The sequence below is a fragment of the Chiroxiphia lanceolata genome, chromosome 2 (assembly GCF_009829145.1).
Source record: "Chiroxiphia lanceolata isolate bChiLan1 chromosome 2, bChiLan1.pri, whole genome shotgun sequence".
Classification (NCBI taxonomy): Eukaryota; Metazoa; Chordata; class Aves; order Passeriformes; family Pipridae; genus Chiroxiphia; species Chiroxiphia lanceolata.
In genome coordinates, this window is record NC_045638.1 from 66,171,292 (window position 1) to 66,198,745 (window position 27,454).

Genomic DNA, 27,454 nt, shown 5'->3' on the forward strand with positions numbered 1-27,454 from the left:
CAGAGCGACTCTCGGTTGTCCCAAGGAGAGTGGTGGGATATTTCTTTGCTAACTCTTTAGTTACTTGGCTTACTCTTTAGTTACTAGGCTTACTATGAGTAGTACTGGTTAAGAAGAGATATCCAAATATTTTTGTGAACTAAATGTATTTGGTTTTCTCCACTGTTTTTTCTGGTAGTCCTACTTTTCATTCTCCACAAGCATTCAGACATTTAATCAGAAATTTAATAAAAGAACTCTTTCAATTCTTGTGCTGCTAGAATGTGGCAGAGCAATGCAATGCCCATAATGCCTACATGCTGATCAGTTCTTCTATTTATGAAGTGTCTATATTAAATAAAACTATTTGGCACATTTCAAAGCACATTTTTAAGTGTTCATAGGTATCCTGCAGCACCAAGGAAAATATCATACTGCACTTGCTGAGCTGCTAAGTTGCCATTCAATCTCATTTTATTGTTCCTACAGGCAGTGATTTAAAAAGCAACACACTTTAAAATTACTAGAAGTATATCTGAAAGGCATAATTGTGTTTGATCCCATGAATCTATGTAGATGCTGTCAAGGAATATTTCTTAAGAATTAAATCTGACTTATACAGATACAAATGAGGACAGAATTTTTTTGTTTCTGTTCAAATTACTTCAGCTTCAGCAACAACTCATAAAATGCTAATGGAAAAATTAAAGGAAAAATATGTTATTTAATTTTTAATTTTTATTCTGCATACAGATTTTTTTTTCACTTCTAAGTGTAAAAAATATCAAAGCTATAACATCTACAACTTGAGATATTTTAGTCAATGCTTGATAAAGCCGTGGAAATCTCAAACCTTGACTTCTTTTCCTTCTTTTTAGAAGTGAAATATATGTTGTAACTATGGAGTTATAGGTAATACAACAGACTGTAAAGAAAAGTTTCATTCCAATTTTCTAAGACTTTAAAACCAGTTAAAATTTGCAAGGATCAGTACTGTAGTAATTATATATATATATATACACATACATCACAGAATCACAGAAAATGCCAAGTTGGAAGAGACCCACTAGGATCATCAAGTCCAACTCCTAGCCCTGCATGGGACAATCCCCAAGAGTCACACCATGTGTCTGAGAGCATTGTTCAAACACTTCTTAAACTTTGTCAGGCTTGATGCTGTGACCACTTCCCTGGGGAGCCTGTTCAAGTGCCCAGTCACTCTCTGGGTGAAGATCCTTTTTTCTAATATCCAACTTAAGCCTCCCCTGACACAACTTCAGGTCATTTCCTTGGGCCCTATCAGTGGTCACCACAGAGAAGAGATCAGTGTCTGTCCCTCCTCTTCCCCTCACAAGGAAGTTGTAGACTGCAGTGAGGTCTCCCCTCAGTCTTCTCTTCTCCAGGCTGAACAGACCAAGTGACCTCAGCTGCTCCTCATACGGCTTCCCCTCAAGGCTCTTTGTTGCCCTCCTTTGGACACTCTCTAATAGCTTAATATTTTTCTTACATTGTGGTACCCAAAACTGCACACAATATTCAGTGTGAGGCCGCACCAGTGCAGAGCAGAATGGGACAATCTCCTCCCTCGACCAGCTGATGGTGCTGTGCCTAGTATGCCCTAGGACAGATTTTTATATATATATATGCGCATATATATATATGTATATGTATGTATATGTATATATTTATATATACATAAAAATATCAGAATAAGGCTCTTCTACTTTTTATTAGTCAGGCTGGTGGTTTTGCCCTGGTGTATTTCTAGCTTAAATTGCCATAAAATCTGTGAAATTACTCTAGACGTATGGTAGTGAAGGATCTGACCTCACCTTTTTTGTTCAAATCCTGACTTTGTTTTTAAATGAAATTGAGGTTGCTCTAATACCCAGATCCCTGTCTTTGCGAAAAATAGAGAGATATCACAAGCTCAGCATAACCACAGTCTCTGCAGAGATCTGGATATATACCAGCTTTAAGTGGTGTTGAATCATCAAAAATGTCTGAAGAATTGTGAACAAATTTGTCAAGAGATAACAGTCATAATCCTAGCTTAAATTTAAGGTCCCAGCTGCTCTATACTACTAGCAGAGTAAAAAGTGAGAGGAAGCCAAGGCACATATGTCCACTTGTCAAGCAATAAGTATTTGAAACCAGTATGATGTCTCACTTGAATATGTGTTATGTATGTATGCACTTTTATGAATGTAAAGAGGTGTTTCTAATTTCATTTTATCCCTTCCTTGTTTTTTGTTAGATAGCAGTTGTAGTAACTCTGCTCTGGAAAGAAAGAGTGTTACAGGAGTGTCTTTGCCTGCTGGTGGGTGATTTGTGGTGCTCCTGCCTGGTGTCAATTATTTTTATGAATAAGGAAACATAAAGTTGTGAGTGAGTTAGAGGAACACACTAGAAAGAAGGGTAGTGTAGGATATTCAATGAAAGGCTGTATTGGCAAAGATCCCTGGTCATTTATCTGCATAAATCAAAACATCTCACTCTATTTAACTGTAGTCAGCTCCAGGACTCTGTAATTATCTAGAGCTCTTCTTTTGGACATTCCAAGAGTCATAAACACTGCTAAACAAGGGGACCCCTAGTTCATTATTAAGTCCCATTCAAAACAACATACCAGATATTCCTACAATTCTTTTCTTTGCGCTGGATCCTACAATCATTCTTAGAACATTAGTACTGGATGTAGAAGACTTTAATGTGTTTCCTGAGGTCAACTCAGTGGAAAATATTGACTATCACGTAAAGTCTGCTTTTTGTTTGAACAAAATAGACTGTCTTAGCATTTTGTATTCCATGTTTTCATGGGAACTTGAAACTACAGTGAAATTTGTCTCCACTAATCTGGAATATTTATAATTAGAGGAAAGTAATTTTTACTTTTGGGTCCTATTAATTTCATCATAATGTAAATGTCAAAAATTTTGCTCTTTAAATGCCTATGTCTGTTCCTCCTTCTAATAGAATACAGAAAAGAAGTTCCAGTGATGATAGTGGTGTATATTCGAGAAGAATGTCTAATTGTTTGAGTATGGGAATTCAGGAATTTAAAAATACTTCATCTTCTAGTACCTGAACACTGGAATCATAGATTAGGAAACAAAAGGAAACTGATTACAAAGTCCAGTTATCACATCAGTCTCAAGAGCTGAGAGTACTGCTTGAATTGTTCTTTTTTATTCAGTGATTCTTTAGGATAAGAATAACCCTTGGAGTAAAGACCTGAAAGCCTGTCATGCTTCATCTTGGTCATATTGTGTTGGAGACATAAAGCATTTTAAGGAACTATTTCTGGATCTTTAGTATGAGGCAGTCTTAATGTTTCGAAAGTGTTTCTGCTCTTCCATAAAGCAGGTTCATGTCTATACCTGACCATCTGTTTTTTAAAGCTATTTCTTCAGTGCCTAAGTTAAGGATAAACCATCTGCATTTTCCTGAAATAATTCAGCAGTTCCTAAATTTTTCTGCAACCTGTTCTTCAGCTTTCAAAAATAAATGTCCTAACTGATTACTAAAGCCATTTCTCCTAGAAAAAGAAATTGAATTCATTAGATATATAGAATTCCATTTCTTATTCTGTCTTACACAAACCTCTTCCAACTTTCATGATATTACAATTAATGTCATTGCTGCTATAGATAAAGTATGTATTAAAAAATACAAGTGGTGAGAAGCAGATCAAAGTCCATATTTGGTCATGAGAGCTTTTTACTGAAGAATCTGTGTATACCTAATTAGAGACTATGAACAATCAGGCACTTCTGAGTAAAGATTATACATAGGCATGAAAAAACTGAGTTAGTTTTTTTCTTTCTACAGCAGTACGGTTTAAAGTTTTGGGGTTTTTTTTAACCATAATAATTATTTATTTATCAATAAAAAATAGTGATTTGTAGTACGATATTGGCAAAGTTAATCAACCAAACCAGAAATTAGATGGTGGATTTTGTATTATTTTTTTTCTCTCTGTTATTCTTTTGACTATATCTGATTAATTAGAAATGGAAAAAGGAGTCCTAAGTACCAGCAAAGTACAGAAACAATGAAAAATCCTGGCTTGCTTAAATACTGGTTGATTTATGTTTTTCTGTCTGTTTGGAGAACCACTGGATATAAGAAATAACGGAGGTAAAAGTCTTATTCTTTTATTGCATTTTTCAAGGGAGTTCACAGTTTGTATCTGGAGCTGAACTGAATGGTCAGATGCTACTGAGGTGCTGTGACCTCAGGTCATTCCAATGAGGGTCATTCCAATGAGGATGTTGGAAGTTTTTTGTGTCTATTCATGGTTTGCGCACATATGGCATTCCCTCATAGCTTTCCCTTTCTCCACATTGCACTGTAAATTGCACTGGGTATCTTGGGCAGAGTTCCAGTCTTAGACATCCATTTGGAACTTCTAGCATTCACCCTGACCCCATATGAACCATGCAAATTTCATAACTGCTTGACTGATGCCATTAGCTATTTCCTTGTGGTAAAAGAGATCTGTGTACGAAGTAGTGAAGTCAGACAGAAATAGTTTTTTTTCTATGGCTCTCAGGATCTATGTATATCTTTATATTAAATCTCATCTGCTTGCATTGCTTCAGTTTTCAGTCTCATTTCCTTTGTATAAACTCCACCCATTTCAGATGCTAAGGCTTCCTGATATGTCTCCTATGCTTCTTGCATCAAGTACTGATCATCTGCCCAGAGGCTGATGAGAGTGATCCGAAAGACTATTCTCACAAAAGGAAGTAAAGAGGGAGAGAAAGGAGGCTGTATGTGGTTGTGTCAGTGCACAGAGAGAAGACTGAGCAATTACTCCTCCTGAGCCATTACTTTAGACATAAAAAGTATGCCAAGGAAGTAAATAAACAAAATAGCTCTCTATTGATGGTTTTTCTGCCATCAGAAATAAAGTATTCTTGTCATAAAATAGTACACATTGGGTTTGGGTTTGTTTTTTCTTTTACTGAAAAGAACTCAGAACAAATTTCCAGGACAAAATATATCTACTATCGGCTTATCTAAGAAGCCAGACAGCCCAAACCAGTACTCTGTCTAAGGTCTGTAGGATTTCCTATGATCTCCATCCTCCTGAACAATTACTTTAGACATAAAAAGTATACCGAGGAAGAAAATAAACAAAATAGCTCTCTACTGTCTTTCACATACACAATTTTTTAAGTTTGTAAAGAGACAGAGAATAATAATAATGAGCTCTCTTTCTCAAATTTTCTGCTTTCAGTCTGGTTTCCTGAAGAAAGAAGAGTTACCAGTTTGTTTTGGTGGTTTTTGTGTCTGTCTAAATCCAACCTCTATAACTTTTCTCCTGATTTCTGCACAACGAGAGAGAAATTTTAGGGTATCAAAAATTATTTTCATAAAAAATCAGTGACCATGAGGAAAAAACTAATTTTGATGTCTCCTTTGAAAAGCTGGCAGGAAGAACTGGACAGTCAGCATATGAGTACTGAAAAGACACCAGCATACATACAGACAGTCCAGCACTCAGGCTGGACACACAGGTAAAGATACAAATTATGCAGCTGATATAATGGAGGAAAATGCATTAGGAAAAATTACATAGATCTTTTGAGAAAGATATTTCACCAATTATACCACTCATAGGAAACAAGTCTGCTTTATTTAAATGTTTGTTTTCACAGTGAAAAAAAAAGTCTGAATAGTTATTATCTATTCTACTTGGCTACAGCTCAATTTTTGTGGCTCTCAGACTTAGCAAAAATGCTAATGTCTATGTTCTTCACTTTAAATTTTACTTGTTTTCTTGCTTAAACCAGAGAAAACAATGAAACTCTTTGTGGCTTCTGTTCTTATACTTCTCAAACTCTGAATACAAACTGAAGAAGAGGAACTCTTATTTGTGCCAAAAGCAAAAGGTCTTCAGGCTCTTGTAGTAGGTTGTAGTTGGCCTCCTACCAAATCCCAACAGATCACAGAGAAAACCCTCCAAAGGAAAAAAAAATGCAGTATCAAAAGCTAAAGTAAAAATATATATATTTCACATATATCACAGATATATACCATTAAAATACTATGTACGTATAAACACGGGAACCCCAGACAGCTCCCAAAAAGGGGAAGGGGAAGGGGAAGGGGAAAGGAAAAGGGACAAAAAGGGACAAAACCAAAACAAATATGCACAATCGAAACCTGGGAACTAGCAAATAAATAATTAGCAAAATGAAATCTCACCACTTCCCTTGAGAAAAGCAGGATCGCGCTAGACATGGCCAGCACCCTCCACCTCCCGCATGGCAAACAACAAGCCTGAGCAGGCCTCAACTCCCAGATAAGCAAGACAAACTACAGGGACCTGCTGTCTCCCAAGTTCGCCGGAGAGAAGAGAGGAAGAGATGTCGCTCTCTGTCTTATTTGTACCTCTGTTTATGTAAAGGGATAGAATGGAATACTTCCTTAGTTTTGACCTCAGTTACCAAGGAAGACCTAAAAATCAAACTACTACAGTTCTGTCTAGACATTCTTTTTCATGCTTGTATAATCTGTTACAGTGTCCTGCTTTGCAGATTAGCATGTAGTACATATTAGAGAACCTGCTATTGGAACATGCAGGTGGGTTTTCTTTGGATGGAAACCAGGGAAAAGAGAGCTCTAACATGCTTCATATAGAGTTACTTTGCTCTGATATGGGATTAGTATGGAGCTAAAGCAGTTTTAGAACCTGAAGACTGCATTCCTATGTATGTATGTATGTAAATATAGAAATGAAATAAATATAAAAAAAAAATTTGCCTTTTTTAAAATGAAGATGATGCAAAAAATTTGGTATGATATTTACTAGATAGGATATTTTATAAGGACATATATTTCATGTCTTTCGTTGCATAAGTTATCTCACAAAAGGCGAGCATTTGTTGCATGGAACAAAAAAATGAAAAGGATCAGAGAAACAATGACAGGTAAAGGAATCCTGACAACATAGTCAATGAAAGAGTACACTGATCCAGTTACTTTTAAAACTATTAAAGGACAATTATTAGATCAATTTCCCTAGTGTGAGGCTCACCAAAATGATTCAGCAAAATAAATTCCCTAGAAAACCATGCAAACTAAATGGAGTTATTGTCTAAAGGACAATAGCACTTCCTATACGATGTAGGGAGAAGAGAATTTTTGGACAAAAAAAAGAAGACATGGGATTATTTAAAACTTAGTGTGGAATGTCCTAAAAAAATTGTGAAAAAGTGTGAAATTTATTATGGGATGTGTAAGGAGAGAATCAAAGACAGAGATGAAGGTGGATGGGAAGGAACAAATGGGGTAGGGGAAGAGAGAAAAGGGGCTCAAATTCACTGGTTGTGTGTAAAAAACCTGTTGATCAGTGCACTTGTACAAAGTCCTTTGCTGGATTATTGCAGTCTGTTCTATATTCTTATGAAATTCTGTTCCTTTTTTCCAGGTGCATCTGTGTCCTTTATGTTCATATGTACATGAGCCACTAGCAAACTTCAGCAGCCAATGAGTAGAGTAAGGGGTGTGAGTGACCTTATCTGGAGAGGCAGGTTGTAGGTCTGATACCCAATAAGTTCAGATTCAAGGAAGTGGAGGAAGCCAGGCTCTGGGCCAAGCTATTGTGGAGAATCACACTGTACTTGTTAATATTCTATAGGTAGATTTAAACCCCATCAGCTGAAAAGGTAGAACAGAAGTAGATGTGCTATTCGTGTTTATGTGACAGCTGTTTTGATCTGTGTGACCAGCTGTATTTGTTTGCGAATGAGGAATATATGCTCTGACTTGTTACTGACTGAACTTGGGGACATGAAGCCAAAGCAGCCTCCTGTCCATCTGGCAGGAAAAAGAGAACATTGGAATGTGAAAGGGGTGATGTTATATGTGCCAGGGAGCAGCAGAAGAGAGTTACTCTGCAAGGCAATGCAAGTCGGAATCATAGAATCATAGAATCAGATGGGTTGGAAAGGACCTCTGAGATCATCAAGTCCAACCCTTGATCCACTGCCACCACAGTTGCTAGACCATGGCACTAAGTGCCACGTCCAGCCTCATCGTAAAAACCTCCAGGGATGGAGAATCCACCGCTTCCCTGGGCAGCCCATTCCAATGGCTGATTACCTTCTCTGTAAAGAATTTCTTTCTAATGTCTAACCTAAACCTCCCCTGGCGCAGCTAAAGGCCATACCCTCTTGTCCTCCTGCTGGTTGCCTAGGAGAAGAGACCAAACCCCACCTGCCTACAACCTCCTCTCAGGTAGTTGTAGAGAGCGATGAGGTCTCCCCTGAGCCTTCTCTTCTCAAGGCTAAACAACCTCAGTTCCCTCAACCTCTCCTCATAGGACTTGTGCTCCAGTCCCTTCACCAGCCTCGTTGCCCTTCTCTGCACCTGCTCCAGTACCTCAACAGAGTGATCATGAATGGTGCTGCATCCAGCTGTGAGTCAGTAACTACTGGAGTTCCCCAAGGCTCAGTGTTGGGGCCAGTTCTGTTTAATATCTTTATCAATGATCTGGGCAAGGAGATTGAACGTACCCTCAGTGAGTTTGCAGACAACACTAAGTTGTGCTGGGGTGTTGATCTGCTGGAGGTTACGAAGGCTCTGAAGGAGGGATCTGGACAGGCTGGATCAATGCACTCAGGTCAACTGTGTGAGGTTCAAGAGGGTCAAGGTCTGGATTCTGCAGCTGGGTCACAGAAAACTCATGCGGTACTACAGGCTCGAGGAAGAGCAGTTGCATTATTGCCCAATTGAAAAGGACCTAAGGGTGTCAGTTGACAGCCAGCTGAACATGAGCCAGCCCTGTGTCCAAGTCACCAAGAAGGCCAATAACATCCTGGTTTGTATCAGAAATAGTATGTACAGCAAGACCAGGGCAGTGATCATCCCCCTGTACTTGGCACTGGTGAGGCTGCACCTCAAATACTATATTCACTTTTGGGCCCCTCATCACAAAAAAGACATTGAGGTGCTGGACTGTGTCTAGAGAAGTTGGTGAAGTGTACGGAGCACAAATCTTGTGAGGAGCAGCTAAGGCTGTTTAATCTGGAGAAAGTAGGCTCTGGGGGAGCCTTATCCCTCTCTACGACTACCTGAAAGGAGGTTGTAATGAGGTTATAAAGATATCCAAATTTCTTTCATGTATTTGATGAAATAAATTCCATTTTAATAATGAAGTACGAAATACAACTTTTCACCACCTTATTCCCCTACTGAATACTCTTAGTCATTTTCAACTAACATCTGTTAAATTATCCCCAAAGTGCTCTGTTTGTCTTATCAGAAGCTGTTGTGCTGACAAAGATCATCTTTTCTACTGTCAAGGACAGGGAAATGTAATAACAAATATTTCAGAACCAACCAATTTTTCCTTACCTATAGCAAATGAAGAAAGACACAGTGAAGTAAAATAAACATACATACAAACAAATTGTATTCAATTCCCTTCTATGTCCAGTATACTCTGGTAGTCTACAATTGCAGATGACAATCTACATTGCAGTCAGTAATTTATTGTGCAGTTAGTTATTACGTAATTAAGAAAATGAGATTTCATAAAATTTCTGAAAAAAAGACTAGACTCTCAGATAGAATTGCTACACCTACAGATCTCCCAGTTTCTGTTGACTGTACCTAGTGTTGCATTCTGGCTTTTTTTTCCCTCACACAATCATGGAAGGGATCAGGTTGGAAAGGAACCACAGTATATAGTCTGGTCTAACCTCCCTGCTCAAGCAGCATTATCCTAGAGCACATGGCACAGGATTGTATCCAGATGGTTCCCTCCAGGGAGGAAGACTCTACAACCTCTCTGAGCAACCTGTTCCAGTGCTTTGTCACCCACACAGTAAAGAAGTTCTTTCTCATATTCAGGTGGAACTTCCCGTGTACCAGTTTCTGCCCATTGCCTCTTGTCCTATTAACTGTCACCAGCAAGAAGAGCTTGGTTCTGTCCTCTTGGTACCCTCCCTTCAGATACTTACATACATTGATGAGGTCCCCTCTCAGTCATCTCTTCTCAAGGTTGAACTGGCCCAGTCCTCTCAGCCTTTCCTTGTAAGAGAGATGCTCCAGTTCCTTAATCAACTTTGTAGCCCCTCGCGGACCTGCTCCAGGAGCTCCATGTCACTCTTGTACTGAAGAACCCAAAACTGGACACGACACTCCAGATGTGACCTCACCAGGGCTGAGCAGAGGGGCAGGATCACCTCCCTGCTGGCAATGCTCTTCTAATGCATCCCAGGATTCCGTCGGCCTTCTTGGCCACGAAGGAGCACTGTTGACTCATGGACAGCTTGTTGTCCACCACGATCCCCAGGCCATTCTCCCCAAAGCTATTTTCATGCAGATCGACCCCCAGCCTATACTGATGCCTGGGGTAATTCTTCCTCAGGTGCAGGACTCGACATTTTCCTTTGTTGAAGTTCTCTGCCCATGTCTCAAGCCTGTCGACATCCTTCTGAAAGGCCACACAACCCTCTGGGGTATCAGCCACTCCTCCCAGCTTTGTACTGTGAGTGAACTTGCTGAGGAGGCACTCTATCCCCTCATCCAAGTAACTGCTGAACAAGTTAAAAAATCATCATGGCTGGGCTTTGCGAACGAAGATTTTGGGAAAGGCTCTATCCACATTTGTTACAAGTGCGCTGGTGGCTAAAAAGGTCAATATGAGATAGACATATCCAATTGCAAAAGGCACAGCAGAAAGACTCCTTAGGTGGTATATTCTGCAAGGCACGATTCTTTCTGCGTTGCCTTTTCTCCTGAAGAGTGATCCTGTGTGTGTTCTCAAAGGAAACAGTAGCGTTATAGATGGTGTGTCTCCAGGCCTCCCGACTGGAGGCCAGAGTAGACCAGTTATGTTGATCAATATGGCCAAGGCTGAGATGTTGTTTCAGGGAGTCCTTGTATCTTCTTTTTGGGGCTCCTCTCTTGTGGCAGCCAGTGGCAAGTTCACCATAAAGCAAGATCTTAGGGAGGCAGTGGTCCTTCATCCTGGAGACGTGCCCTGCCCAACGCAGCTGTGTTCTCAGTAACATGGCCTCAATACTTGTGACTGCTGCTTGTTCAAGAACAGATGTATTGGTCACATAATCTGACCAGTGGATATTTAGGATTGTACAGAGACAGCGTTGATGGAAGCGTTCTAGGAGTCGCAGGTGGTGGTGGTACATGACAGCACAATGGCTCTGTAAACACTGATCTTTGTACTTTTCTTCAAGTGTTTATTACACCATACTCTTTTATGGAGTTTTCCGAAAGTACCATATGCCTTTGCTAACCTGTTGTCTATCTCCCCGTCAATCTTACCATCCGAGGAGATGAGGTTACCTAGGTAATTAAACTGCTGGACTGATTTGAGCTCTGATTCACCAATGGTGATAGAGGGAAGATGGAAGACTTCCTAAGGTGCAGGTTGATGGAGAACTTCTGTCTTCTTTAAGCTGACTTCCAGCTCAAAGAGCTCAGCAGTGTCTGCAAAGCAGGATGTTAAACGCTGCAGAGCTGCTTCTGTGTGGATCACAAGGGTGGCGTCATCAGCATAAAGCAGCTCCCGGACAAGATGGTTTAAGGTCTTAGTGTGGGCCTTCAGTCGCCTTAGGTTGAAAAGGCTTCCATCGGTACGATATCAAATGTAGATACCGTCCTGATCATCGAGGTCTGCCGTGGCCCTTTGGAGCATCATGTTGAAAAAGACTGTGAATAGAATTGGTGCGAGAACTCAGCCTTGTTTCACACCACTGGTAATTAGAAAGGGCTCAGAAAGTGCATTACCATATCTGACTTGTGATGATCCTCATGAAGTGAGACAATCATTTTAAGGAACTCATGAAGTGAGACAATCATTTAAGGAACTTGGGGGGACATCCTAAATGTTCCAAAATCTGCCATAGACCTTTTCTGCTCACAGTATCGAAAGCCTCGGTGAGATCAACAAAGGCTACATAGAGACCTTTGTTCTGTTCCCTACACTTCTCTTGCAGTTGTCTGAGAACAAGCACCATGACTGTAGTACTCTTTTTGGCTCTGAAACCACATTGGCTTTCAGGTAGAATTCCTTCTGCTATAGCGGGTATTAATCTGTTCAAAAGTATTCTTGCCAGGATTTTGCCAGCAATGGAGAGCAGAGTAATACCATGGTAATTTGAACAGTCTGATTTAACTCCTTTCTTATACAAAGTGATGATGACTGCATCACGAAGGTCTGATGGTAGTTCACCTAGTTCCCAACAGTGCTCCACAAACTCATGAAATTTAGCGATTACAACCCTCTGGGATCTACCATTCATCCAGTTCACAATTCATCTCGTGTCCAATCATCTAACCCACATTTCTTAAGTTTAACTGTGAGGATGCTGTGAGAGCAGAGCTAATTTCTATGTTCAGTGAAACTTATGGTCATTCTCATGCTGTTTTAAGTTGTATTAGATATTTACTGCTGTAAACCACCCTGAAAGTCAGAAGAAGATGGTAAAATGACAGGGTTCAAATTTTCAAATTGTTCTTATCAAGGAACATAGTTGCCATGGGTTTCCTTTATAAACAATGGAGGCAAGTGTTGTAGGAGATGAATCAAAACTGTGCCCCTGTTTAAACATCCCACTGACGAAGTCTGTCATACTTTCCTGTATGTAAGAAAAACAGGGACATTGAGCTAATTAAAATCTCAGAAACAAGATGCCTAAAGTAGATAGTAAGTTAGCAATCACTCTTACACTAGATTTTCATTGGTCATCCTTTCAAATAGGGCTTTTTTTTTGAGGCTGTTGAATACCACAGGATTTCAGAATCCAGGGAAACAATTGGTCAAATTCAGTACTAGGTACAAATATTGACAAATTATAATTAGAGATGAGTACCAGTATTGACCTGCTATTGCAAATTAAAATAGAAGGCCTACTTACAGTTGCAGAAACTGCTGAAAGGTCATTGGAACTCCTTGAGACACAGGGAGTCACACCAATCAAGAAATAAGAACTGATTCATTTTTTGCTCTTGAATAATGGTGAGAATCGAATCCTCTACATTATGTTTCTGGCTTCTTGTAAAACAGTTGGATTTTTAATTTCCTTTAGTGTCACCTGAAAATAATTCATTATGTTTTTCAGATCAACCAAGTTGCACATCAGTGAAATACTTCAGGGATAGTAGTAGGTGTTTGCATGGAAACACTCAGAGGAAAACAGTGTCACTCCTGCCAAGCAATAATGTGGTGTTATATTCAAGGTATGAATTTCAAAATAACATGTGAAGGTGCCTGAAATCAATGTTTTAGTGCAATTCAATTTATTTATCAACTTTAAATCATATGCATGAAAAAGAAGAGTAAATAACTAACAAATCAATAACAAAGAAAGTGATAAATTTACTGTGGAGTACAAAACCCATCAACCTCAAATTTGTAAAAGACAATTCTGGGCTATAAATATTAAGCTCAAATAGCCAGAACTAACAATATCAGAAAAGTGATTATGACTGACAGTGTGATCAGGAACACTGCAGATCTTATTAGAAATAATAATTTGCATATGCAGTATGTGTTACAAATCTGTCGTACCTTTCAAATATGAATCTTACATGTGAAACCATATCTTTCAAGGCTATTTTTGTGCTAGTCACATTCTGCCAATATCATATATAACTATATTCAAAGCCAAATTTGCTGACATTTATTTTGCTCTTTAGCTCTATTCACATTTCATAAACAGAAAGGCATACAGTTTTAACAACTTGTCCTAGAGGCAAGAGCATAAAGAAGGTCATAAGGAAAACAAAGCATGTTATCCTAAATGAAAATGAAGACAGGGAATTAGGAAATTTTGAAATCTTACAGCTTAAGCTGCAACAGAGCAAGGGAACAGGAGAACAAGATGTTCACCTATGTGTTTAAGAAGGGAAGAATCACCTTCTTTCTGAAAGGATTATTTACTTCAGTCTCACGTTTCTGTGATGCATTGAATGCTTGACATTGTTATAGAAAATCAATGAAATTCAATCTGAGAAAGTTGTGTTGCATGCATTCAAACCTGATGGTTGTATAAATCAGTATTTCTGTTTTAAAAAAAATCCTTGGTTCAAAAGAATACCACATTCATTTGTATACCTTTTTACTTCTTTTTTAATTACAAGTGTGATGGATATTTTATTTTTCTTCAGAGGGACTTCAATTACCAGTTGGCATTCAACTGCCTTGTTAAGCTGAGCAGATAAAAATCTGATCAGGAAACCTGCCTTCAAAGCGGTTTCACTTATCGAGTTTTTTCATAAAGGGACACTGAGGTGAAAGATATTTATGGTGATAGAAAAAACAACTTAACCTTTTTTTCATTCAGACTAACTAAAGCATTTACATAGCACAGTTGAAGTATTCCTATTGGCTCTAAAAAAATTACGATATCATAAAATTGCAATGTGATAAAATAATATAGTTTTTCAAATATTGCTAATATTCATTAAAATAATTCTTAAACCAGTGTACTTGATTAGTTAGAAGTTAGTAAAACAACTAATGTTAAAAGGAAGAGGAAGAGATGAAGGAAATTACTCTAATTTCAATACAGTATACATAAGCATTGGGCCAGATGTTCAGGAAGTGAAACTCATATTTGGTGCTCCCAAAAGAAACATAATAGTATTTTATATATGTGTGTGTGTTTGTGCATATATATATATATATATATATACCCCACTCATTTAAGGAGACATATTCTAATTTACTAAAAGAAAGTATATAGGATTTTTTAGACCAGATCAGATCACTGATATATCAGATTTTCATGACTAAACCAACACCTGAAAATACAGGAAAAATGAAGTATACCTATTGTGACACTGTTATCTGGGGAGCACTGCAATGGTATGAGCTAAGAATTGTTTCTCATAATGCAGCGATCATTTACTACCTGTTACAGAAGATTTGGTTAGTCTCTTGTCTCTGATTAAAACCATAGAGATTGATCTTCTATTAATGGCCTATAAATTTAATTGAAATACAGTGTCATTCTGGGTAGTTTTCTATTAATGGATAGCCTAAAGGAAATCTAAGCCTCATAATGGTTTAAACAAATTTATGCTATGCAAGGTTTTCCGTCACTTCATCATCATTGTTTCTGTTCACTTTTCAAAAATATCTCAGATTTCTAAATTACCATGTCTAGTTCCAATTGTCCATAACTTTTGTCCTAGAAGACTATGCAGGAAGAGTATAGCTTTTGTTCATAAATTTGCCTATTCTCCTATAGGCTTATATAGCTCGAGGCAAGACTATAAATTTGTACTTTGCATTTATCTTTTCAAGTGAAGAAAAAAATCTATAAACTTTTCATAGCGTCTCTGAGTGTCTATTTTAACTAACGATCCCCATAAGCACTGGACATTATACATAGATATTCTTTGGGTTTGGGATACTTCCATTGTGAAAATCTGAAGCACTGGCCTCAATCTCCAGCCTGAAGTTCCATCTGATGCTTTTAACCCAAAAGACGTATTAGCATAATGTAACATAACATAGCATAGCATAACATAACATAACATTACATAACATAACATTACATAACATAATAATAGAAGACAAAGTAAGAGTAAGCCTCTGACTCTCTGATTATGGAGAAAATTATTGCTAAGTAAATGTGTATTAGATATGATCTACTACAGTAAAATAAATATATGTGATGAAATAGGCCTTACACTGTTGAAGCTAGAGCATACACTGTTGAAGCTAGAGCAGTATGTTTCAAATTGAGCATACGTGAATATTATCAATATATATTTCCTAGAATGTTTTTATTTAATTTTGCTTGGTTGATTTTTTTCTCTATTTATTCCCAGATAATTTTACTCAATTAGAAGTAATTAGGTTGCAATTTTTTCTCAGAAACTAATGAGTCTGATCTTGAATTTACAACATTAGTTTTAGCATTTAGCTGAGAGGTATGGAATAGGTAATAAATTATCCTATAGAGTAAAGAGCATAGTTGACTCTGTTGCTAACATATTTGCATCAAATTTCTGGAGCATATATTCTCAATATACTGGATTAGAAATTTATGAAACTTACACTAATTATTTATGTCAAAATTTTTGCTAATTATACTACCTGTAGGGGGTTAAAGGAAAGTATATTATTTATTTATTGGGAGATGTGCTTTACTTAACTGTATAAACAGTTCTTTTATTTGTGTGTATGCAGATTGCTGCATATAAGTGAACTGTTTTTATAATAATGTCTATGAATATAAGATAGACTTGAGAGACATCAATAAATGAATCTGAGTTGTGTTAAACCAGTCAGAGAGGTTTGGTTTTGCTAATGAAACTAATAGCTCAAACTGTAATGCTAGAAGTCATTTTGGAACTGGAAGTGGTCTGCTGTGAAAAAGCAACAATGAGTATACCTCAAAGGGTCTGGAGAATTTAAAGTGAACTTTAATCCTAGTTCAGCTTCCTACTCATTCTTTAGCATTTTTATCATAAGTTATGTGGAGGGTTAAAAGTCAATGTGATATTGAAATGAGTAGTTTACATATCCTTCAACAAAAATAATTGCCTATTTTCAAGTTAATTCAGTTGCTATGCTCACCTTCATACACCTCTACTATGTGCATTGCAGCTTATGTTAAAATAGTATATTAATTGTAAACTTTTTTCCTCTCCAGATATGTATGCCTCACTAAGGGCCTCATTTGATTCTTCTGCTTTTTCTCAATTATAACATTCTCCCAAAGGCTATGGTCTTAGATGTTTCAGCTTTATAACTACGTACCATGAGAACTAAAGCATTATAGCTGGTGATTCTGTATATGCTTAAGACTAAAATCATTCACGTTTCAAAAGACAGTATCTGTAATGTGAGGAATTTCCCCTATCAGAATAGGATATTTTCTTGTATAGTATTTCCAAACTTTACCCTTTAAAATATGCATTCTTTGAGGAGAAGAGGAGATTCAGTGGCAGATTAATACATGAAAGAAGAAGGCAAATATGTGCTAATGTCCCAAACTTGGAAAATAAGAGATACTCTTAAAATCTATGTATTCATAGGGAATCTTAAATAATGTTTCATGATGACTTCGGTGACAGAGCATCCGTAAGCAAACTTTCTGGTGGTGAGTGTCCAACTTTCTTGGCTTTTTGAAACATCTTTTAAACCTTCAAATGACTTAGTTCTGGAAGGTAAATTTTAGAAATCTCGGAGAACTAAGAAGGAGAGGAGTTGTTTTTTATTTTGAACAACAGTTGAGGATGAAGCTAAGACCAATCAACCATATTCTCACTCTAGTGGATACTTGATGAACCACTTCCTACAGAGGAAGAAATTCTGAAGCAACTTCTATGTCAATACTTCCTAACTTCAAAGTTTGCAATGCAGACAAGCTAAAGCAACCCTATTTGAACTGACCACAAGCTGCATACAGAAGAAGGGCCATAGACTGAGAATTCCTGCTTCAGGTTAAGGTAGAAAAGAATTAGTAGTATATTTTGAAACAAAATGCATTTGGTACAGTAAATTTCAAGAACCAGAAATAAATTGGAAGTCTGACTTATGGTAGATACCTTTAATTTTACAAAAGCAGATTTTAAAATGTGTGGGTAATATTCCATCTTACTGTTGAACATTTTACTCCATCGCTGCATTCCAGAAAGGCTCCAAAGTCACTAGTAGTCATTGAAAAGTGCTTCTACATCCTTGAGCCCTGTGATGCCAGCTGTCTGTTCCCTCAGGGCCAGGTAGCTGAAACAAAAACTCACAATGCTTCCATAATTTGGGTTCAGTAAAGGACAAACTAGACAGTTTGTGCACTTCTTAGAGTTTCTAAGGATAGTTTATTAATTCAAGTATACTTGGATGAGGAAGGTCTTGTTGTTATCCAGTCACTTGCAATGAGACATAGATCAAGTAAAATTAAGGAACATGTATAACTTAACCCTAGAGCATTCCTTGTAAACATATTGTAACTGGCTAATTTAAGTTCTGCAGAACTCTTGCAAAAATTAAAATAAATCAGAGTACTATTTTTCACCCCGATTCAAAATTTACATTTCAGATCTTACCAGTGAAACTGAATGTCCCTTTCCTTTCTCTAAAACATTTTATTCCAGGCCAATACTGACCTTTAAATTAGAATGCTAGAATAATTTAGGTTGAATAGGACCTCTTGAGGTCATCTAGTTTATTCCCCTTCACAAAGCATGGCTAACTTCAAAGTTGGGTCACGCTGTTAAGTGTCTTGTTCAGTTGACTCTCTGAGCAACCTATTCCAGTGCTTAAATACTCCCTGTGGAGAATTTTTCTCTGATACCTAGACACAATTTTTCCCTTGCTTCAACTTCTGACTTTGACCTCCTGTCCTTTCACTGTGAACACCAATAGGTCTGTCTTCTCTATGACCTCCCATTAGGAACTCAAAGACAGCGGTCTTGAAAGACATCCCTCTTTAGTTTCACCAGTTCTCTCAGTGTCTCCTGTATGTCATACGCCTGAGCCCTCTGACCTTCTCTGTGACTATTCTGGACTCTCAGTGTCTTTCTTGTACTGGCAAACCCGGGACCTGAGGAAATATGACAGACTTGGGTCACACAGGAGCCGCATAGAGGGTAATAATCTTTACTTTCAACCTGCAAACTACATTCTTACTTATGTATCCCAGTATTTAGTTGGTTAATATGTCACCAAGTTGCACTACTGATTCATACTCAAATTCTTGTTTGCTACCATACTCAAGTCCTTTTCTAAAAAGTGGGTAGTGGGTAGTTTGTGGGACTGGAGAGCATATGGTTTATTAAGCTTATTATGTCAAGGACTTTTTATAAGGTAAAGTAACAGGGGAAGAGATAAACAAAACATACAGACACAAATCTGATAAGCAAGGGATAAAGAAGACACTAATAAAGACCAAAATTCTGCAGTTGCTGATTGGTGAACTGTTAAGAAACACCAGGCACAGGTTTAAGGAGAGCCAACCTGGGCTTTGTAACAGAGGAGAACAGGAAACTCTAGGACCACAAATAGTATGGATTTTGAGGGGGAATGTGGGACTATGCCAAAGTTCTAAGGAGTGTAGGTGAAGAATTGAGGTGGGAAAAAAACAAGAATAAGGAGAGGAAAAAGAGGAGGAGAATAGAGAGGGGGATAAAAGGGGCCTGTTGTGAGTAAGTAGGTGCCATTCAGTTCTGCAACATCACCAAGATTGTTAATATAGTGCTGATTCCTGAAGAGTACAACTCACTGTCAGATTTTGAAGTGCTATCACTTAAAATCTGGTAGTCCAGCCAATTTTGTTCATTCCTACCTACAGAATATCTATCCAAACCACCTGTCACCAATTTGTCTATAAGGATACTATGTAAGACCTTGCTAAAGTCAAAGGAAAATTATATGCACTGCTCTCACCTCATCCACAGAGCCAGAAGTTTCATCACAGAAGAAAACCAGGCTGGTCAAGCACAATTTGACCATGGTGAATCTGTGCCAAATGTTGTTTCTGATGCCTGTTGCAGCTGGTGCTAAAAGAAAAAAACTCAGGAGCAGTTAACTGAGAGTGAGATAAGGAAAGGGTTTAATTTGTACCAAGGCATAGATGTTATAGGACGCGCACCGGCTGTGCATGAGATGTTACATTTTATAATACTATCTGTCCAAACCCAAGTGTTTCCATCCTGTAGCCTTTGCTCTGGTCCACCCCCTGGCCCACCCCCTGGGAATTGGGTCTGTGGACTTTTGGGACCACCTCTTCATCACCATCACCATCTTCAGAGCACAAAGGGTACACAGTCACCCAGTTCTTGACTGTGTTCTGTTGTTCAGGCCAAGATATGAGTGTTCTCTAAACAGCATAGGCCTTGCCTTGACAAAAGACTAAACATTTCTACTGAATTCAGGGGTAGGATTGATATGGGGAGCATGGAATGGGGTAAGAGGGTTGAGGAATGTGTAAACTACTTGTGCTACAGGGTAGGGAACAAGGGCTGCTGCTTCTACTTCTTATAAAACTTATAAAGCTTACAAAATTAGAAAAATAAGAAACTAAAAAGGTCTTAAGTCATCATTTCCAATCACTTGAATCCTGAACATGGTTTCAAGTTCTGCAGTTCCTGAGAATCTCCTTCTCAGTTTTTGATGTTCAGTGTGACTTTTGCCTTTTTACAGAAATTAGAGATTGTCCTGGTTATCACCACCTTCAGAATTATGACAGCAGCTTGCAATAACATAAAACAGCTTTCTCAGAAGTGTTATACATGAGAAGAATCCAATTCAAATGCACACCAGTAATTAGATAGTTGTTAGTAGTAAGCAGATAGAAAGATATTTTGCATAAGTTCTTTTATCACTGCTGTGGCGCATGCTACAGGATTTACCATGAATCTTGACAAAAACAGAAATTCCATAGCAAGAATGTATACCCGATTCAATTAAAATGTCCTGAAGTTGACAGGAAACCACATCTCTGAAAACTTCAGTCCTCCTCTGAAGGATGTAAAACGCACAATCACAAGCACAGGATGGTAAGAGTAACTAAGTATCTTGAAGTAAGGTAGTAAAAATAGGACCCTCTGTTAAATCCTTTGCCAAACACTGTTCATTTAACTGTATACTAATACTGTGTGCTACTTTTACTAGGATACAGTTAATTTTTTTCCATAGTAGCTATTAATGGGCCTACAATTTGGATTTGTGCTGAAAAGAGTTGTAGATAATGAAGGGATGTTTTAGCTATTGCTGAGAAGTGCTTACACAGCGTCAAGGCCTTTTTTGCCTCTTACATCACTTCACCAGCAAGTACACTGGGGGTGCATGAAAAATTGGGAAGCGACATAGCCAGGACAGCTGACCCCAACAGAGAGAATTCCCTACCATATGGCCTCATGCTCATCATATACAGCTGGAAGGAAAAGGAGAAAATAAGGGGAACATTTGTGGAGTGATGACATTTTGTCTTCCCAAGTCACTGTTACACAATATGGAGCCCTGCTTTTCTGGGGATGACTGAATTCCTGCCTGCCAATGGGACTTAGCGAATGAATTCCTTGTTTTACTTTGCTTGTACACGTGTTTTTTGCTTTACTTATTCAGGTGTCTCTAACTTAACACATGAATTTTCTCATTTTTTGCTCTTCCAATTCTCTCCCTCATCCTATCAGGTGGGAGTGAGTGAGCAGCTGTGTGGGTCTTAGTTGCTGGCTGTGATTGAACCATGGTATACCAGAAGCAGGCTTTAGGTTTTAGACTGACTACCAAATTTGGATGCAATAGCATCCTCAGATGCACCCCACGTGATACCATTGATCTGTGTATGTCCTGTTTGTCAAAATGGTCCCTACCTTGAACTTTCTCTGTGGTTAGTAGGACTTCCATCTCAATTCTCTTATCAAGTATGGAAGCCTAAGAGACATGCTGGCAGACTTTAATGATAAAGACTTAGTTAAAGACATTGATTACCGTGATGATTTTTTCTATGTTCTTCATCACTTGGTTGCCTGACAATTCCCTGATCTTCATTTTTGCTGCCATGTATTTACAGAAGCCTTTCTTGTTGCCTTTCATATCACTCACTAAGAAATTCAGTTGAGCTTTGTCATTTTCAATTCCATCTCTGCATTATATGGCACTTTCTGTATATTCCATATCTTTTCTCTACTTTTATCTTCCATATGCTTCCTTTTGGCATTTAACTCAGTCAGGGTGGCTTCCTGCTATACCTATTTAATTTTATGCATACTGGGCAGAGTGCTCTAGTGCTTTAATGAGGTTGTCCTGGAAGATCATCAAGGTCTTTTTGGCCCCTGAATGGCAGCACACCACAAGGTCCAGCCTAGCCTAGCAGTTCCCCAAGCAAGCTGAAGTCTGCGTTCACTAGAACCACTTTTTATGCTTCTGTTTGCTTTATTCATTTCCCTCATTAAACTCTTGTTATACCACAGTTGTAGCAAAGTTTCTATCAGCCTTTCCATCCACCATTACTTTTTCTTATTCGCAAGAAGTAGGTCAAACAGAGTGCCTCTCTTAGCCTCTCCAGCACTGTCAAAGAACTGTCTCCAGAGCATTCAAAATATCTGGATTTCTTGCACCTTTCTCTATTGTATTCCTAACACAATCAGGAAGTAGAAGCTTGATGTGAGCTGCTCCACCTCCTCATGAGATTTTGTGTTCAGTTGGCAAAATCTTAAGTTGCCCTTGGGTTCCTGACCATAAGTCACTCTGTTTATGAATGCCAAATCTGGAGCACATTGTCTTCCTCCTACACTCCAACAAATCCAAGCAACTTAAAAAATATATTAATCTCTCAGTCAAAATCTTATGAAGTTTCTTTGGCACTGATGTCAAGCCATGAAATGGGAAATACAAGTACAACTGCTAGACACACTGTATGTGGTGAAAATACATGAATTAAGCAGAAAGCAGTAAGAGAGAAAAGAGCAATTGTTATCTATCTTTTGATATAATGTTGTAGAAAGATGAGAATACTTTGGAGAAAGCAAATGGTTCTGTTGCTTGAGACCACCATTTTAACATGATGTCACATGGCCCAATATGATGTCAGTGTGATGACAGAACTTGTGATTCTCTGTCATATTAAATGTAATAATACTTAAGTTTATGATTAAGGATTAACAACCACTCCTCACACCCATTCAGTGTCATAGTCAAAACCTTGTTGTGGCAAAAGGGGATGTACTATATTTATGAAGACAACAATTTATTATTAGCCTAATCAATGTTTTAAGAACCAATTTGAAAGAGAACAATCTTATTAGTAGACCCTTCACACTAAAAACTCATACTCCTTGTCCAAATTCAAACAGAAATGGCTCATGCATAATACTTTAAAAATTGTTATACAAGAGAACTTCGTAATACCTCTACATTTTTCTCTAGTGTTAAGTTCATCCTTCCAATGTTCTTCTGCTGTCAGGAGTCAGCAGTTTTCCTTGAGAGTCAGCATCAGAGTTACATCAAGTCATCAGCACCTGTAAGACTCCAGCCCTGGGAGCAGCTGGTTCATAGGCTCAGCTAGGAGTTTTACTTTAAAATATATATTTAGGATTCTTTCTAATACCTCAAGAAAGTATCAAGATAATAAGTTACAAATTCATTCCCAAGAGGTTTCTTTATTAATTTAGGCGAGAAAATAAGGGAACTTGGCAAAGGTTCAAAAAGGGTAGTAGACAAGCTAGACAAAATGTTACACTACAATACCAACTCAACATATACTATTAATCCACAACACTTAAGATCCAACCAATCCACAACACTTAAGTCAAAATACAATAACTTCACAACACTTAAGTCAAAATCCAATCTCTTCCTCTCCAAGCCACCTAAAGCATCAAGAAAGGAGCAAAGAAGTATACCATGCTAGGACAGAGACAAGTCTGCTTAGCAGTGGCATCAGAGCTCCATCGAGTAGATACAATATCTCACTAACCAGAATAATCAAAAGAAAGGGGCTTTTTGTTTTTTTTTTTTTCCCCAGACTGATCTCAATTTTCCTATTTACTCATTTTGAGACTGTTTTAGGTTTATTTTTACAACAACTTCTCTAAGAAAAACCTGTTTTCAAACCTTTTGGAATTTTGGGGTTCTTAGTTATTTTTGTTTCCTGGTTTGTTTTTTGAGATTTTTTAAATTATTTTAACAGAAAAGATCATATTTTTTTTTTCTCTAGAGATTTTTCATTTGAAACACTTCCTAAATACTCCTAGTACTTTCTTTACAAATAGTTATAATGAGAATCAAATAAAATAAACAGTGTAGACTGAATTCCTGGTCAATAATGTAATTTGTAGTGTGTACTCAGTATTTTATGATGCTTTGTAGGAATTAAATATATACAGAGAAAGATAAGGGGGTTTAACCAGATAAGAAGGTTCTACTTGGACAAAATTACTACTTGCTTTCTTCTTTTTTTTTTTTTTTAACCTTATAAATACAAATTTTGGTGTTGTATGTGATTCACTGTTGACTGTATATGTGTGGTATACATATTTACCCACAAAACAATGTTGTTAAAAAATACAAACCACATTTATTGTATAAATTTGGTGTGTGTCCTTTTCCTTAAGACACTTGAGCATTACAGGCAAATCAAAAAGTGTAGTTTTAAAAGATAGTCTATGATAGTGTATGTGAAAAATAACTTACTGCAATGCTGTATGAAGGGGTACCAGAATCACATAGCAGATTTTTATTTTTCTAATGCATTCATTGTAGAGCTGGGCTAAGATTCAATAAAATATGTTCATGGTTTTTCCTGTCCTTTTATTTCTGACTCAAAATGCTAACCACCTAATTTAAAGACTCTGCTCTTTTCATGATCTGTCATTTCAGGCTCTAATCAGGCTTAGTCATTAAAATCTCACAGCACTTCCCACGAAAGTAATCAACATGATTTGTTAAGTGCTGACACTGGACTCATCTTCATATCAGACACAAACAAAAACAAGAGCAATCTCCAGCTTAAGTATATATATTCTAATTTCCTGTGTTTTATAAAAATTCACTATGTTAAATGTAGTCCTACATTCCTAGCTGTAAGGAAGATATTTTTAGAAGAAATAGAAAAAATGGACTTTAGTATTAAATAAAATTAGTCTTTCATATGTTAATTATTTAACACATTATGATCTGCTTGTGTGAAAAGCAATACCAAGTCATATGATATTTGCTTTTTTTCCCCCCAGGATATAATATTTCCCTAATTTTGATCTCTGAATTTTCTTTAAGATATCATACAATTTTATTTTACTAATTTCTTCCTTTGTCATCTGAAAGATAAAGAAACTATATGGGGGCCTTCACTGCAAATTCCTTGACTGGTTATTCACAGGATGTTAAGTTCAGAGTCTTTTAAAGGTGTGTTCTGTATCACAAGTTCTATTGAGTGTATGTTACAGAAACATAGAGGCACATCTACACAAAGAGGAGTAGACAGCATCTCTTACTTAGTCAGTCCTTTAGCAAATATTTAGGTTGTTATAAATCACTATGATTGAAATTTGAATGACATCTGATGTCGTGATTAAAAAAATTCAAACAAATGCTGAAGAATTTTTAACCCTAAATATGGGGATTTTGAATCCTACATACAGTTGATTGCTAAGCCACCTAGATTGGATCATTCCTTCTAAAACCAATAACATTGAGGGATTTCATCTAGAATTCCAGGCATTAGAGTCAGAGGAGCTTATCATCTCTCCCTAACAAAAATACCAGCATTTGGTCAGAGAAATAAGTCTCCAGATTCCTCAGGGATACATTTAGTTGTCCATACACAGGTACCTACGTACTGCTATATGAGATGTAGCCCATAGTTTCTGAGACATTTTCATAGGGCTTGCATATTTAAGAAGGGACCTGAGTAGATAATCATGCTTTTGAAGCAGCAAGTGAATGACATCTCAAATGGTATTAGATTCTTGTGTGGGATGCTGAAGTGCACCCTAGATTTTCAATTACTGTAGTGGGAGCTTAGACACCAAACTCTCACATCAGTGCTTATATTTAGCAATCTAGGTCTAACCAGCTTAAAACATCTACAGTCTGGGCCATATGGGCTTGATCCGTTGTTAGGCATAGGTGTCAGTGTTATCTGAGATACTCTGTGATGTTCTGACTTACCAAGTTGCTGCTCTGGAGAAGTGCCAGTTTCTTATGAATGCTTGATCCTGCTTTACTGGCTTTATGCAGGAGTTCCTAGTGCATCAAACAGTACTAGGAATCTATGGCTAGGAACCACATCCCTGCTGAGGTTAGTTTTCTCCATGGCTGGTAAAGAAGAGGGATTTTTTGGCTGCATTTTTCTGAGAAGCCTCAGTTCCACATAAATCCTAAATAGTAATTTACATAGTTGGCTGCGTCTAGTCTTTAATCAGTATTTAACACAGGACACTGCTGTCATTTTAACAGATTAACAAAATCAGCTACTTCCCAGTTATCATTATTAGGCATGCTTGATGTATTTTCAAGGGGTTTTACCTTCTAAGTTTTTCCTATTAAGAGATAAAAATCCTCACATGGATTATCATGTATAACTGGCTGTAGGGAGTACCTGAGCCTGGTGTTAGTACCAGAGGACAGTGCAAAAGACATCTGCATACAGTGCGATCAGGTGAATGATTTGGTCTGTTTAGTGGCAGAACTTAAGGAAGAAGTAGAGAGGCTAAGGAGTATTAGGGAGCATGAAAGGGAATTGACTGGTGGAGTCACACCCTTTCAACCCCAAAAGAAGCTCAGTGGGAGTCAGAGAAGTACTGTTCCTCCTGCCATCAGGCAGATGGAATAGACCCAGTAGATGGGGGGGAATGGAAACAGGTCCCTGATCAAAGAGGTAAAAGAATCCCCTCCCAACCCCCATCACCTCCCCAGGTGCCCTTACAGAACAAGTATGAGACCCCAGACCCAGAGAGTCAGGTAGATGACACTCAATAAAAAGATCTGTCTGGAGGGTCTCCCGGTTACACCCCCTCTATTAGATGGATCACAGTCACAGCTATTAAGAAAAAAAAAAGGGTAGTTGTAATTGGTGATTCCCTTCTGAGTGGAACTGAGGGCCCTATATGCTGATCAGAACCATCTCACAGGGAAGTCTGCTGCCTTCCCAGGGTCAGGGTGAGGGATATTAACAGAAGATTTCCCAAGACAATTCAACCCTCTTATTATTACCCACTGTTGGTAGTACAGGTTGGCAGTGATGAGACTGATAAAAGACATAGCAGGGCAATTAAAAAGGACTTTAAGACTTTGGGTCAATTAGCTGATGGGACAGGAGCACAAGTAGTGTTCATGTCAATTCCTGCAGGAATGAATGAGGAGAGGAGTAAGGAAAGCCATTTTATTAATAGGTGGCTAAACAATTGGTGCCAGCAGTGGATTTTTTTTTTTTTGATCATGGAGCAAAACTTATGGTACAAAGCCTGCTGGAGTCAGATGGGCTTCATCTACCCAGCAAGGGCAAAAGAAACCTGACATATAAGTTGTCAGGGCTGATCAAGAGGGCTTTAAACTAGTTTTGAAGGGGGAAGGGATTGAAACCAGGCTCTTCAGAGACGAGCCTAAGGGTGGAAAGCCAGATTTAGAAGTGAAATCAGCAGCCCACCTGAAATGCATGTACACCAATGCACGCAGTATGGGTAACAAACAAGAGGAGCTGGAAGCCATCGTGCAACAGGAAAACTGTGATGTAGTCGCCATCACGGAAATGTGATGGGATGACTCGCGTGACTGGAATGCTGCAATGAATGGCTACACACTCTTCAGAAGAGATAGGCAAGGTAAGAGAGGTGGAGGGATGGCTCTATGTGTTAGCGAGTCTCTTGACTCTCTAGAACTTGAGGTCAGTGACAATAAGGTTGAGTGCTTATAGATCAGAATCAGAGGGAAGGCCAACAAGGCCAACATCCTGGTGGGAGTCTGTTATAGACCACCCAACCAGGATGATGAGGCTGATGAATTATTCTACAAGCAGCTGGTGGAGGTTTCAAAATC